Source organism: Aquarana catesbeiana, linkage group LG04 (genome assembly GCF_042186555.1).
Source record: "Aquarana catesbeiana isolate 2022-GZ linkage group LG04, ASM4218655v1, whole genome shotgun sequence".
Classification (NCBI taxonomy): Eukaryota; Metazoa; Chordata; class Amphibia; order Anura; family Ranidae; genus Aquarana; species Aquarana catesbeiana.
The window spans coordinates 20,363,181-20,377,543 of record NC_133327.1 but is presented as its reverse complement, the minus strand read 5'-3'; positions in this window follow the sequence as shown (position 1 = coordinate 20,377,543).

Below are 14,363 nucleotides of genomic sequence, written 5' to 3'. Positions count from 1 at the left end.
TAATTCCGATTCCGTGGTCTGACCATAATGCAGTATACACTACTATAGCCTCAGCCATACCAAAAGTGGTACTTACCGGACATAATGCTCAAACACCCACTACATCAGATGGCCATTGAACAAGCTTTAAAGGAATACATATCAATTAATAATACAACAGACATCTCCCCAATAACACTGTGGGAAGCTCATAAGCCTGTCTTGCGTGGTACAATACAAAGACAAATGGCACTATTTAAACGGGAACGCAAAAATCTAGCAAAAAAACTAGAACTCAATTTTAATGCAGCCTACATATCATTTCAAGATAATCCATCTCAGAGTACAAAATCTCATCTGGAAAAATCTAGATTGGAATATGATCTATTTCTCACTGAGTCAGTTGATAAATCCCTAAAACGCTCCAAACACAATTTCTACATGAATACAAACAAACCAGGTACATATTTGGCTCGGGCATTAAATTCAACTAATAAATGTTTCAAACCAATACGTTTGAAATTATCAAAAAATGTTTACACTTGTAATCCAGTTAAAATAGTCCATAAATTTCACTCACATCTCGCAACTTTATACAAGACAAACAATGAATTTAATCCTACAGAGGCTGAATCCTTCTTCTCAAAAATAACCTTACCTGAGTTATCTCAGAATCAAAAAAGCAGTTTGGATGAGCCTATAACTATAGATGAAGTTGCTAACGCCATAAAAGACCTAAAACTTAACAAAAGACCAGGCCCAGACGGCTACTCGGCTTTATACTATAAAACATTCTCAGAAATACTCTCTCCCATTCTCACTGAAACTTTTAACAAACTTCTAGATGGACATTCTTTTCGGCAAGAAACACTAATGGCAATTGTTTGTATGATCCCAAAACCCCTTTCTGATGATACTTCCTGTGTTAATTATCGGCCTATCTCTCTGTTAAACCTCAATATTAAATTATTAGCAAAAATAATAGCAACACGCCTCAATAGCATTATAGGAAAATTAATACATAGAGATCAATAGGCTTCATGCCAAATAGACAGGCAGGCGATAATATACGCAGGGCAGTGTTATTGGCACATATTGCTAAAAAACGGAAAATCCCTTTATGTTTTCTATCTCTCGATATTAAGAGGGCATTTGACACAGTATCCTGGCAATATATGCAATATTCATTACAAAAATGGGGTTTTGCACCCCACTTTTTAACATGGATCAAAGCATTATATAATAAACCCAAAGCCTATATAAAATATGCTGGATACAAATCTGAAGCCTTTAATATCGAAAGAGGTACCCGACAGGGTTGCCCATTATCTCCCTTATTATTTGCCCTTATACTCGAACCCATGGCCCAATACATCAGAACAAACCAAACTATAACTGGCATTGAAGTAGGAGGTATTACACACAAATTATGTATATTTGCAGACGATATATTACTTTTTCTATCATCACCACAGGTCTCTGGTCCTAACTTAATACCAGCTCTTGATGGATTTGCAGCCCTATCCGGCCTTATGATTAATCCTAAGAAATGCCTAGTGCTTAATATTTCACTCACAAACATGGAATTGATCCCGGCTAGGGCTGCACTCCCATTCACATGGGCAGAAAAATCAATCCCATATCTTGGAATTCATTTAACAGCATCTCATTCTGACTTATTCTCAACCAATTATCCTCCTGTATTAAGACAGATCACAAATCTAATAAAACAATGGTCGCAACTTCCTTTATCCTGGATAGGGAAGATTAATGCAATCAAAATGACTATTCTACATAAATTGCTTGATCTATTCAGAGTCCTCCCTATTCCAATTCCTTCCTATTTTTTGAGAATAGTACAAAAAAGAGCAACTTCGTTTATATGGGGCTCTTCTAAACCACGTATACCTATACACACACTACATCTTCCCAAAAATAAAGGAGGCCTGGGATACCCTAATTTTACTAACTACTACAGAGCAGCACATTTGGCCAGTCTGTCCAAATACCATGCAAAACAGGAAATCCCATTATGAGTATTTATAGAGGCTTCAGAAAATGACCCTCTATTAATATCAAATTTATTATGGCTTGATCCTAAAGACCGCTTTAAAATTCATAATCCCATAACTAAACACTTCTTATCTCTCTGGGATAAACTAAAAACCAAATATCAGTTACAATCTCCACACAATCCTCTCCTTTCTTTTATCAGAAATCCGGCCTTTTATCCGGCATGGATCTACCCAAATTCTTTTAAAGCTTGGACAACATCAGGCATTCAGACACTAAATGACTTCATAGCATCTAAATCATTCCTTTCATTCCCATCGCTTAGAGAAAAATATGATCTACCAAACTCTGAGATATTTAGATATCTCCAAATCAAAAATTTCTATACACCATTCCTAAAGGGGGATACACCATTATCCCAATTATCCATTTTTGAATCAATCTGTACAAAAGATCCATTTGCTAAAGGTACAATTTCATCACTTTATAATCAATTATATGGAGTAGCAAATCTAAATAGACCCTCTTACGTTCAGAGGTGGGAGGAGGACCTGGGACGAACTTTAGAAGACACGGACTGGTCTAACATATGGCTCACATCTAAGTCATCTTCACCCAACATCTTAGCACTGGAGACAAATTATAAAGTCCTAACTCGCTGGTACCTTGTACCCGCTAGAGTGGCAAAATATTCACCTAATACCTCAGCTCTTTGTTTTCGAGGATGCCCAGAAATAGGCACATATTTACACATATGGTGGACGTGCCCAGTAATCCAAACCTTCTGGAAGGAAGTCTTCGTGATTGCATCTAAAATATTTTAAAAAATAATACAACCAGATCCATATTTAACTTTACTTAATCTAAAACCGGAATGGTTAACACTCTCTCAATTCAAACTTATGATCCAACTAATAATGGCTGCAAAACAAACAGTGGCCAAGGCATGGAAATCTCCTACATTGGTACTAGCAGAAACAATTCACAGAATGAATAATACAATGTCCCATGCTAAGATGGTAGCCATCGATCAAAATCAAATTCCAAAATTTGAAAAACTTTGGCATCCTTGGATAAAACAACAGTTCCTGTCAAACTTCAATGACTCTGTCCTGTTGCCATGGTAACAGATTAAATGACTTACAGAGACACCCATTCTAAGGCTTCAAAGAGAACTAAAAAGAATAATAAACTGACGAGCGGGACAACCTTGTGGACCATACCTCTACCTTTCAACCCTTTTTCTTCTTTCTCTTTCCTTTTCTCCACCTTACGATTAAAGCTCATTATCAGAATTTATTTGACCTATATACACTCTACTTGTAAACAATATGTATAGTAGGTATAAATCATTTAAATACCTACAAAAGTAACTAAGGAAATGATATATATCTTTAATTTAGGTTTACGTGAACCCAATGTTTAATATTTGAAATTTCATGATATTTACCTATATAAACCCTACTGTAAAACAAGGAGCTTACTTTATAGATCCTTGTAAACTTACTTTATGTATCTTTATAACATTGTATACTCAATAAACTTCTTTTGACAAGAAAAAAGACGTTATTACACTACCCAAGCCTTTCTGTGGCTTTTTATGTGGAGCCACTGTTTGCAGATGATTTGGATAAATTGGATGTGAGCTGGTTATACTAAGGAGTAACATATATATACATACATATATATATATATATATATATATATATATATATATATATATATATATATATATATATATATATACACACCATCCCTGCTTGGATTGAGACCTGAGTGATCCACAAACAGCATACCTATGCTGCAAAACCTATGAAGGGACACATGGGATGAAAGAGGTTTCTCTGTATACTACATGCCTGGTGGACACTTGGTAGCCGATGCAATTTGGTGAGCGCTTTGAATATACCACTTCGGATGAAGCACTGTATTTGAAGCATTTGTACTTTAGCACTACACGGTTTGGAGCACATATAGAAGATTCATGATTCGTTTCTTATAGCAATGTTTGATAGCATCATGGACCTTTATTTACGTTAACTTATTTTATATTCACTTCATGATAATTTAGCTTGTTTGTGATTGCACTGCTGTTGCGCCCTTTACTGTTTCACACATGGATTTTTGGGGGGCCCCTATGCAATTTTTTTTTATTTTTTGGTTCGGGGTTCCCCTTAATATTCATACCAGACCCAAAGGGCCTGGTAATGGACTGGGGGGGGAACCCATGCCATTTTTTTCAATGAGTTTTATCTATATTGCTGAGACCCGACAATTCATTGCAGCCGCCATCAGTTTTAAATTACTTTTTTCCTTTAGAAATGTAATTTTGCTGTGGTACTTTTCTAAACACAGGAAAACTGTGCCACTTTACAGGCATACTATAGACACCCCCCAGGCACAATATTTAAAGAAATATTTAATTTTTATTGTTTCACTTTAAGCATTATTAAAATCACTGCTCCCGAAAAAACAACAGTTTTTAAAACTTTTTTTGCATTGATCCATGTCCCCTGGGGCAGGACCCAGGTCCCCAAACACTTTTTGTGACAATAACTTGCATATAAGCCTTTAAAAAGAGCACTTTTAATTTTTCATTTTAGTGTCCCATAGACTTTAAAGGTGTTCCGGTGGCTTTCAAATTTGCCCTGAACACCGCGTAATGTTCGGTGTTCGCCGAAAGTCCGAACAACCAAAGTTCGGCCCGAACTTATGCTCGGGCCGAACCGTTCGCCCATCCCCAATCAGGAGGTCAATTTGGTTGGTATTTTGAGTCTAGGTTAGTGATGTAGCTGGGGGCAGAGTTGTGGATGGCTTTGTAAGTTATTGTTAGTATTTTGAATTTCATTTATTGGGTGAGTGGCAGCCAATGGAGAGATTGGCAGAGATTGGTAGCAGACGCTAAGTGGTTTGCAAAGTGTATGTGTCTGGCAGCAGCATTCATGATGGACTGAAGAGGGGATAACCTTTAAACACTTGCCTACCAGGCCAATTCTGACATTTCTCTCCTACATGTAAATTCATAATTTTTTGCTATAAAATTACATAGAACCCCCAAACATTATATATGTTTTTTTTTTAGCAGAGACCCTAGAGAATAAAATTGTAGTCGTTGCAGCCTTTTATCTCGCACGGTATTTGTGCAACAATTTTTCAAACCTGTTTTTTTGCATTAAAAAAAAAAAAAAAAGTTAGCCCAATTTTTTTTGCATAATGTGCATAATGTGAAAGATGATGTTACACCGAGTAAATAGATACCTAACATGTCATGCTTCAAAATTGCACATGCTCGTGGAATGGCGCCAAACTTCAGTATTTAAAAATCCCCATAGGCAGCGCTTTACATTTTTTTACTAGTTACATGTTTTGAGTTACAGAGGAGGTCTGGGGCTAGAATTATTGCTCTCGCTCTAACGTTCGCAGCAACATTTTATTGTTAATTTTACACTTTCCTTTTACGACTTTTATTTTGATCATTTATATACCTATTACAAAGAATGGTTACATCCCTTGTAATAGGAATAAGCATGATGGGTCCTCTTTACAGTGAGATATGGGGTCAATAAGTCCCCAGATCTCACCTCTAGGCTGGGAAAACTGAAATTTTCAAAAAAACAAAAAAACAAAACAACCTCAGCTTCCCAGCCGAGGAGGCGGCATTTTTTCAAATGCTGGAATTCTCTATTGTCAGCATCCGGCGCCAGTGGTTCCCTTCTCTGACTCACCGATGGCAGGGATGAGTCAGTAGAAGCACCGGAGGGGGTCAACATCCCCTCTTGCCGCCTGTAAGAACGATCCAGCGGCTGAACAGCTGCTATGATCATTCTTATGGTGTAGGGAAATGCCGGCGCTAAAGCAAGATATCTGAATGATGTCTGTAGCTGCAGGCATCATTCAGATATCACCACTCAAACCCGACTATGGGAGAAGAAAAGGATTGAAGTGACAAAGGTTTCTACAGCCGATTGTAAAGTGATTGCAGGGAAATGTGGTGGAAGACAGGGAGAGAGTGAAACTACAGTGCATTAATAAATGCTGCCCAAATGCCACTTCTGGTTTTGTACACAGTGAGCATTTCAAGAATGCAATAGGAACATTTTTGGTGCATGGCAATTGATTTCAATGGAGGTAGCAATAGAGAAAGTGACATACCCTAAAATTCTTGACAAAATGTTACCATACTGTTCCATCTGATTGCTCTAGTTTTAATTGCCTAGCGTGTTGGCAGGTGGTATAGGGGGCATTAAAAATGTGGCTAAACTTTTTGCTTTTGATGCATCTCTGTGAAAGAATCCTAGCAGTTGCACTTTCTGTTTACAAATGTTTTTATCAGGTATTTCAAAAAAGAGAACCTATACAAACAGTACACCTTGGTAGGCATACTTATCTAGATAGCTACATCATCAGATCACCTGACAGCTACATAGTGAAAAGCATAATATCACATAAAGTAAATAACACGTGAAAATACACAGATGCCGCACATTGACTTATTTGTAGAGAATTTACATTAAAAAACAAAACAAAAACATAACAAAAAACAACCGTTTTTTCAAAGTCAAAGCCTAACCTAAGAAAACGGTGACAACATTATAGAAAGTTTTACGAGCAACGCATTTAACAATAAAGATTCCAATTAGAAATTACACATATAAAGAACTACAGGCTTGGGACAATATACACTATATATCAGAAGTAACTCCTATGGATACGAAGATCAGTAACCCCACTTCCTCTGGAATACTCGCATAGTGTCATAGATTGTGTGATGGATTCTCTCCATAATCTTGATGGATTCCATATGGGAAATTACATAAGACCAGGAAATCAGGTCTCCGCTTTAGAGCAACCACCCATTGGACAGCACCATAAAAAGTGTGCAGGAGTTTCTGACAAGGTAGCAGGACATCAGGGATTGGTACAAACAACAAACATATAGGAAATGTGAGATCAAACTGTATACCAGTGATAGTTGCCAATTTGCTAGTTGCCTAATGCCAAATTGAGCTAATCCTAGGACAGCTCCAATGTATATGGGTAAGGGTGCTGCTCTTCTGACAGCCCCTGAAGCAGGAAGCCAAGATGGAACGATAGATCCTGTATAGTTTGACTGGGGTCATATACCATCTGTTATGGATCTTTCATGCTGTTTCTCTGACATTTAAAGAGTGAGTACATATGCACAAATTCGTTAACATATCTTCCCAGTCTGAGATATATCAATGCAAATCTGCCTGCCGCTTGCACTAAGCCATTAGGAGCAGATTTCATTTACATTTTCAAGACAAGCTTTCAAGGTGTTCCCTTCTTCTCAGTTCCAGCAGGACTGATACACAAAGGTGAATTTTACCATTTGTGTATTAGTACCACTTGGACCGAGAAGAAGGGAACACTGACAATGTACCTGTGCAAATGAATGTGGTTCTAAAGGCTCAAGGTATTTATCTTCATGCATGAAGGTAAAAAATCTTCTGTGTGCAGTAGCCCCCCAGCCCCCCAATACTTACCTGAGCCCCATTACAATCCAGTGATGTGAACGAGAGCCTCAGCTCTCCAGGGACTCTCCCACCCCATTGGCTGAGACAGCAGAGGGGGCCATTTGAGCCAATGGACCTGCAGAGCAGCAGCTCGTGAACAAGCCTACTTGGGTGCCCCACAGCAAGCTGTTTGCTCTAAGGGCACTGTGGAAGAAGGTGGATAGAGGGCACGTGATCAAACGCTTGCATCAAAGTTTTTTTAGTTTATTCATGTACAATGGAATACAAACATGTAGATAATACATATAAATACTACGTTTCGTAAGAGCAGGTAACAAAATATGCACTAAAAGGTTAAAAATGAGATATGCCCATGTAAAGGCAAGTGTTTAAAATAGGCTGACGTGTTTCGAGGATGCCCTCTTCATCAGAGCCTTGAGAACAGAGCCACTTGGCAGGAGGACCAAACAAATCAAAGCCAGTGACGAGGGAGTGGGAGGGACAAGAAACAAGTCCCGTTGTCTGTGTCAATGGAGCTCTGGAGTGAGCATGCACAAGTGTCCCCCATGGGAAGTGGCTTCTCATGGGGGCACTGAACAGAGAAGGGGTCAGGAGCACCTGCATGGGACCTGAGAAGAGAAGGATTAGGGCTGCTTTGTGCAAAACATTACACAGAGCAGGTAAGTATAACATGTTTGTTATTTTAAAAACTAATTGATTTATGAAAGGAGTTGAAAAATATTAACGTTGATTAACCATTGATGTGGAAAGCTTATTCTTATTTACTTTGAATATTCAAGAACATGCAAAAGAAATAAGTGAACAGGAATGTTCCTTTCACATGATCGAATAATTAAAGTCAATACTCACTGATCTATAATATTCATTAACCACTTAGGGACAAACATAGATCTATATTCAGACAAAAAAAGTTAAGGAAAAGCCCAAAAAATATAAAAAACAAAACAAAAATAAGAAAAAAAAAAAAAATGGGCAGACTCCAAGGACTAATCTGGCTTTTTTTCTGCCGTCCCCATTGTGTTTTAAACCAGCACAAGGATAGCGGCTATTCATCCCGTCACTTTTCCATGTTTCTATGTCCCCATTGTTTTTTAAACCAGCACAAGGATAGCGGCAATTCATCCCAATGCTGTTTTTAAATGCCCCCCAGTCTCAGCAGCTCCCGTGGGTGGGAGTTCAGGCTAGAACCATCAGCTGTCTATGACAGCTTGAATCCAATTTTACATCCAAAGGGCTGAAACAATCAACTCATGGGCTTCCGATACTTCTACAGGTTGCTCCATAGGAGGACATTGTAAAAGGGAAAGTATACAGAGTGCTTACTCATTGTGTTTACATCTAGATTGTAATGACACTGCAAACGATCAGGCCACTCCCATTCAGAAGTAGATAACTGCTATTGTGATCAATTGCTGGCAGAGAGCAGAAGATCACTATTAGAAGCGATCTGCTGCTGCACAGCTGCATAAAGGGGTCCAAATCTTTTTACTACTGTATGTTTTCCCACAAAAAAAAAAAACAAGGAAATAAAAATAAAACATATGTATCCAAACTGGCTACCAAGATAAAGCTCTATCTGACCTCCCAAAAAATGTATAACACGTTAAGGTAGACTTTAAATGCTTAAAGGTAAAAGGTGGGCCTGAGACAGCAGCAAAGCAGAAAAATTAAAAAATATTGCTCGATCTGCACTACAGTGCTAATACCAACAAAATGCATGTAAACCAAATGTGCGATATCTCACACGATGGAAATAGACTAAAAGCGGCTTTGCTAAAAGTCACCCCTAACTAGTGAAAAAGTTGAAGATGATACATTTCACCCAACAAGCCCAGCGCTCAAAATCCCAAATGATTCCTTTTTTTGTATTCCTGGTTATTGGCAGTTTAGACACCCATGAATTTTAAAAACATCTTGCCAATGTTCAGAGGAGTCCATGGAAATCGTATCGTCCTTACATTTGTTTTTTTTTGTTTTTTGGGGGGGAATGTAAATTTAAAAAAATAAAAATGTAATTGGAATAATGTTAAAAACATAAGAACATGAAATATTTCCATCGAACCGCACCATTCTAATAATATTTCAGCGATGGAAAAGTGACAGGACGGATCGGCTTTCTCAATGCTTGTATGAGTTGAGTCTTTTGCATTGTCATTTGCATCATATAGTCAAATATTCCTAAACTTAGTAAGCCAAAAAATAACTCTTTGGATGAATCACATATTACTGTATACAGTGGGGACGGAAAGTATTCAGACCCCCTTAAATTTTTCACTCTTTGTTATATTGCAGCCATTTGCTAAAATCATTTAAGTTCATTTTTTTTCCTCATTAATGTACACACAGCACCCCATATTGACAGAAAAACACAGAATTGTTGACATTTTTGCAGATTTATTAAAAAAGAAAAACTGAAATATCACATGGTCCTAAGTATTCAGACCCTTTGCTCAGTATTTAGTAGAAGCACCCTTTTGATCTAGTACAGCCATGAGTCTTTTGGGTAAAGATGCGACAAGTTTTTCATACCTGGATTTGGGATTCCTCTGCCATTCCTCCTTGCAGATCCTCTCCAGTTCTGTCAGGTTGGATGGTAAACGTTTGTGGACAGCCATTTTTAGGTCTCTCCAGAGATGCTCAATTGGGTTTAAGTCTTGTTGGAAGGTAAACCTTCGGCCCAGTCTGAGGTCCTGAGCACTCTGAAGAAGGTTTTCATCCAGGATAATCCTGTACTTGGCCGCATTCATCTTTCCCTCAATTGCAACCAGTTGTCCTGTCCCTGCAGCTGAAAAACACCCCCACAGCATGATGCTGCCACCACCATGCTTCACTGTTGGGACTGTATTGGACAGGTGATGAGCAGTGCCTGGTTTTCTCCACACATACTGCTTACAATTAAGGCCAAAAAGTTCTCATCAGACCAAAGAATCTTATTTCTCACCATCTTGGAGTCCTTCAGGTGTTTTTTTAGCAAACTCCATGCAGGCTTTCATGTGTCTTGCACTGAGGAGAGGCTTCCTTCGGGCCACTCTGCCATAAAGCCCCGACTGGTGGAGGGCTGCAGTGATGGTTGACTTTCTACAACTATCTCCCATCTCCCGACTGCATCTCTGGAGCTCAGCCACAGTGATCTTTGGATTCTTCTTTACCTCTCTCACCAAGGCTCTTCTCCCCCGATAGCTCAGTTTGGCCGGACGGCCAGCTCTAGGAAGGGTTCTGGTCGTCCCAAACGTCTTCCATTTAAGGATTATGGAGGCCACTGTGCTCTTAGGAACCTTAAGCTTTTTGTAACCTTGGGCAGATCTGTGCCTTGCCACAATTCTGTCTCTGAGCTCTTGAGGCAGTTCCTTTGACTTCATGATTCTCATTTGCTCTGACATGCACTGTGAGCTGTAAGGTCTTAAATAGACAGGTGTGTGGCTTTCCTAATCAAGTCCAATCAGTATAATCAAACACAGCTAGACTCCAATGAAGGTGTAGAACTATCTCAAGGATGATCATAAGAAATGGACAGCACCTGAGTTAAATATATGAGTGTCACAGCAAAGGGTCTGAATACTTAGGACCATGTGATATCTCAGTTTTTCTTTTTTAATAAATCTGCAAAAATGTCAACAATTCTGTGTTTTTCTGTCAATATGGGGTGCTGTGTGTACATTAATAAGGAAAAAAAATTAACTTAAATGATTTTAGCAAATTGCTGCAATATAACAAAGAGTAAAAAATTTAAGGGGGTCTGAATACTTTCCGTCCCCGCTGTACTCATTTTAGCCGTTCAAATAATTGAAGAGCTGAATAGTTATATAGACTGATAAAGTAACCTACAAACAAGTCTTTAACAGGGTTGCCAACCATCTGTAAATTTACATCCTGTCCGTAGATGTCCATTACGGATGGTGGCTGTCCATAAGAACATGGTCAAGGGCTGGCTTTGGATCTCTTTAACCACTTGCCTACCGGGACAATTCTGACATTTCTCTCCTACATGTAAAAATCATAATTGTTTTTCTCAAATTACTCAGAACCCCCAAACATTTTTTATATATATATATATATATATATATATATATATATATATATATATATATATATATAATTTTTTTTTTTAGCAGAGACCCTAGAGAATAAAATGGGAGTCGTTGCACGGTATTTGCTCAGCAATTTTTCAAGCACGAAACTGTTTCATGTATTATTAAAAAAAAAAAAAAAAAAAGCAAAGTTAGCCCAATTTTTTTTACATAATGTGAAAGATAATGTTACGCCAAGTAAACAGATACCTAACATGTCACGCTTCAAATTTGTACACGCTAGTGGAATGGCGCCAAACTTCGGTACTTAAAAATCCCCATAGGCAACGCTTTAAAAATTTTTACTGGTTACATGTTTTGAGTTACAGAGGAGGTCTGGGGCTAGAATTATTACTTTCGCTCTCTCAGTGATTAGTGTCATGGTTATGCAATAGAGTTTTCTCTGTCAGCTTACCTGTCTCCATGTGTTCATCTCTAGAGACCAGCTGCCTCTCACCTGACTGGTTTTATAACCTTTCCTCTAAGCATGGCCCCACCCCAGGCCCTATCAGGGAACCCTATATTAACCTGTGCACTGCAAGCGAGCAGTGCTGATCAACCATTGTGTGTTAGCCTCCCTGTGTACTTGCTGTGTTTCCTACGTCTGATTCCTGTTACCGACTTTGGCCTGTTCTCGACACTCCCTGTCTGGTTGTTACCCTGACCTTTGGCGTGTTATGTTTATCCTTGTTTGCTAGTAGCCCTGACCTTTGGCTTACCCCTTACTTCCCTGTCGTTCCAGCCTGCTGCCTCCTTCCTCTTCTCCTGTAAGTCTATGGTGAGCGTGAGCTGTGAGACCCTGGAGCCAGACTGCAGCGCAGTCTATCCTCACCACTAGAGGCTCTGATGAACACCCGCTGGCTCTTAGACTCCGCGCCCTGGGGAATCTATGCTCTAGCTCCCACTGGGATCCATGTTAGTTATCCTATAGACCTGCTTCCTGAACCTTCCAGGATTCAATTCGCAGCAATCAGTCCTAGGGTCCACTACCTTAGCGGTGCACTTCTGACTCCTACCTGGTCTCAGGTGACCTGACAATTAGTTCTGCGACAAGCAGATGATGGGGAGGCGCGTGGACTTTCATCGGTTTCCATATCTCCACAATGTCTCAGTGGAGAGTTAGCCGAAGGTCTGTGGCGGCATTGTCTACTTCTTTGTGACCTCGGGGTGTCACCAGGCTGGGTAGAGATCCAGGGCTCTGATTGCAGGAACACCAAAAAAGCCATTGAGGCATGTCAAGGTGTTGTTGGGCATATTGTAACCAGTCTTTTTTTGTGGAACTTGTGCAGTAAAGGCTTCTTTCTGGCAACTTGACCATGCAGCTCTTTTTTGTTCAGTATCATTGTATTATGCTCCTTAAAAACAACCACACCATCTTTTTCCAGAGCAGCCTGTATTTCTCCTGAGGTTACCTGTGGGTTTTTCTTTGTATCACAAACAATTCCTGGGGCAGTTGTGGCTCAAATCATTCTTGGTCTTCCTGACCTTGGCTTGGTATTAAGAGATCCCCACATTTTCCACTTCTTATTAAACAATTGAACAGTACAGACTGGCATATTCAAGGCTTTGCATATCTTTTTATATCCTTTTCCATCTTTGTTAAGTTTCATTACCTTGTTACGCAGGTCTTTTGACTGTTCTTTTCTGCTCCCCATGGCTTAGTATCTAGCCTGCTTAGTGCATCCATGTGAGAGCTAACAAACTCATTGACTATTTATACACAGACACTAATTGCAATTTCAAAAGCCACAAATGTGGGAAATTAACCTTTTAATTGCCATTTTAACCTGTGTGTGCCACCTTCTGTGTCTGTACCAAGACCAAACATTCCAGGGTATGTAAACTTTTCATTAGGGCCATTTGGATGATTTCTGTTATCATTATGATTTTAAAAGGAGCCCAAAAACTATGTGATAATAAATGGCTTCATGTGATCACTATCCTTGAATAAAAGACGTTGCGTGATTTGTCATATTTTCAATACAAAAGCCAAAATTTCACAATTTCTGCCAGGGTATGCAAACTTTTGAGCACAACTGTATATAGGTGTTGAACATTTGGGTGCAGTGTAATTTTTTATAGGTATGCAAATTTGTCAAAGAGTTATGCTGACACTGCGTATAAATTTATTTTTTAATTAAAGAATTAATTTTCATTTTGGAATAATGTGTATATTTTTATATTCATTAACCAGTTCAGATCCGTGCTATAGCCAAATGATGGCTACACTGCGGATCTACATTGCCGGGACTATGTCTATTGACGTCCTCCCCTTTCCTCGCTCCCCACATGCTCTCGTGAGTGCGCATCAGGGAAAATCTGTGTTGGCCATGTGCCTTGGACACAGCCAATCACAGATCGCTGTAAATGGCCAATCACAGCGGCCATTTACAGCACGATCAGCGTGGCCAATGGGAGATGATCTCAAATGTAATCATATGAGATCATCTCTCATTGCCGGCTCTCCCTCCTCACACAGAAACCGAATGTGAGGAGGGAGAGCTTCTGTGAAGAATCGTGAGTGCTAAAAAACACAGTGTGCCCAAACAGTGCCCAATCAGTGCCAATCAGTACCACAGTTACAATTAACATCTATAGCTAGTATCATCTGTGCCCAGCTGTTCCCATCTGTGCCCGTCTGCACCCATCTGTGCCCGTCTGTGCAATCAGTGCGCATCTGTGCAATCAGTGCCCATCAGTGCCACCTCAGTGCCACCTAATCAGTGCATATCTGTGCCCATCTGTGCCGCCTCATTAGTGCACATCTGTGCAATCAATCAGTGCACATCTGTGCTGCTTCATCAGT